This window comes from Triticum dicoccoides, chromosome 5A (genome assembly GCF_002162155.2).
Source record: "Triticum dicoccoides isolate Atlit2015 ecotype Zavitan chromosome 5A, WEW_v2.0, whole genome shotgun sequence".
In the NCBI taxonomy this organism is placed as follows: Eukaryota; Viridiplantae; Streptophyta; class Magnoliopsida; order Poales; family Poaceae; genus Triticum; species Triticum dicoccoides.
In genome coordinates, this window is record NC_041388.1 from 82125113 (window position 1) to 82127263 (window position 2151).

General features: G+C 43.5%; 1 protein-coding gene and 1 long non-coding RNA gene across 2 annotated transcripts in view; one reads left to right on the top strand and one right to left on the bottom strand.

Annotated features, from left to right (window-relative positions):
- LOC119299509 (nucleobase-ascorbate transporter 3-like) overlaps positions 1-2151 on the bottom strand; it is an 8329-nt gene that overhangs the window by 2684 nt on the left and 3494 nt on the right. The gene's annotated exons all lie outside the window — the stretch shown is intronic.
- Positions 1-2151, top strand: part of LOC119299511 — a 13615-nt gene that overhangs the window by 469 nt on the left and 10995 nt on the right. The window contains exons 2-4 of the long non-coding RNA XR_005146209.1: positions 25-136; positions 236-856; positions 1557-1811. This is a non-coding gene — a long non-coding RNA (uncharacterized LOC119299511). The remainder of the gene's footprint in view (positions 1-24; positions 137-235; positions 857-1556; positions 1812-2151) is intronic.

Sequence of the window (2151 nt, forward strand, 5' to 3'; positions counted from 1 at the left end):
CTATGTCGTGTTGCTTTGTTCTAGATCGGAAGAACTCGCTATCGGTAAAGGCTCTGTACCCGCCTAGGAAGCAGATCTAGGCGGGGATAGCGATGTCGGGTTGTGACTCAGTCGTGTTGCTTTGTTCTAGATCAGGGTATCTGTTTTACAACTGATCTCGATCTAGTTGTTTTCTTTGTTTTGCTAATCCTTCCTCTGATCGATTTTGCCTTATTGCTTTGTTCTTGATCGGAAGAACTCGCTACCAGTAAAGCACCTTTGTGGCCCACCCAAGAAGCAGATCTAGGCGGGGATGGCGATGGCGTGCTGAGGGTTGAATCCAGCTCCCAGTTAGTTTCCCATCTCCTCTATTTTACTACTCAAGTCTCTAGACTAGATCTCAACCTAGTTGTTCTCTCTTTTTTTGGCTACTCCTTCCTCTAATCTGACTCAGTCTTGGTGCTTTGTTCTAGATCAAGGTATCGGCTATTCTTCCTCTAATCGACTCGGGTCTTATTGCTTTGATCTAGATCAAGGTATCTATTTTACTACTCTAGATCTCGATCTAGCTGTTACCTTTTATTTGCTACTCCTTCCTCTAATCGACTCGGTCTTGTTGCTTTGTTCTAGATCAAGGTATCGGCTATTACTCCTCTAATTGACTCGGTCTTATTGCTATGTTCTAGATAAAGGTATCTGTTTACTACTCTAGATCTCGATCTAGTTGTTCTCTTTGATTTGCTAATCCTTTCTCTAATTGATTTGGTCTTATTGCTTTATCCAGATCAGAAGAACTCGCTACCGGTAAAGCACCTTTGTGGCCCACCCAAGAATCAGATCTAGGATGGCGTGCTGTGATGGCTGAATCCACCTCCCGGTTAGTTTCCCATCTCCTTTCTCTGTTTTACTATAGATCTGATCTAGCTATTCTCTGCTACTCCCTCCGTAAATAAATATAAGAGCATTTAGATCACTACTTTAGTGATCTAAACACTCTTATAATTCTTTACAGAGGGAGTACTATTCTACTCGTCACCTCCTCCTGCTGCTACCTAGGATAGAAGAGGAAGAATAACCAATACCTTGATCTAGAACAAAGCAACAAGATCGAGTCGATTAGAGGAATGTTTAGGAAGGAGTAGCAAAATAAAGAGAACAGCTAGATGAAGATCTAGAATAGTAAACTAGGTACCAATAAGACCGCGTTGATTAGACGAAGAATAACAAATACCTTGATCTAGGAGAAAGAAACAAGACCGAGTTGATTGGAGGAGGGTAGAGGCAGTTCCTCAGTCTGCTCTGCCTCCGTCACCATCATGGGGAGGATGATCAATTGGGTGTGCTTATCATGACTTCAGGCAGATAACAAGGAGCAATCAAGAAAGAGTGGGTGCGTCTGGTGTTCCTAAGGTGCTAAGTGCCATTGTCCCAAGCTCTTCTGAGCTTGGCATACAACAACCAGAGCTCGTGATTAGAACTTTTGCTTTTAACTCTTGTAAAGTTCAAATCTTAGATTCCAAAGTTGATTTTCAAGGAAGGTGGAACTTTTGGATTTGAAGTCTTGGCACATTTTGTAGGTGAGCTGGAATTGGTCCTACTAGCCAGATGGCAACTAAGGCTTCCGATAAAGAACGTGCTCCTCCTTGCTAGATCCCCCACCTTTGTCATGTCTGTCCTTCTCCACCACCAGATCCATCGAGGTCCGGGCAACATTAAGCACCTCCTCCTTGGATCAGATAATTCAAGTCATCGTCATCACTCGCTCTGGTAGCGAAAGAGTTGGGAGTGGCAGGCGCCATGGATGGAGGCTCTGGTGCTATTGGCCTAGACAGGTATGCCATTTCCACTCTTTTTTCTTGCTTGCATCCTCTTCCTTTCTTCATTGTGTGAGGTTATCACCAGACTAGCACCTAAACAGTAGATGGAAGTATATTTCCTACACGAACAGCCTCGAGATTACGTGATAAGTTCTGATGGCATGAAAAAAGCTGTTTTTAAGGCAAATACGGTTGCTAATAATAAGTCAACAACCAGCCCCAAGATAAACTTGGCTACAATGTTGGATCATCATACCTACAATGCAGCAATACATTTCAGTTTCATTTACGCGTGAGACTATTCTATAATAGTAAAACCCTACACGTGACTGTGCCACACGAGGGGGCGCGCGCG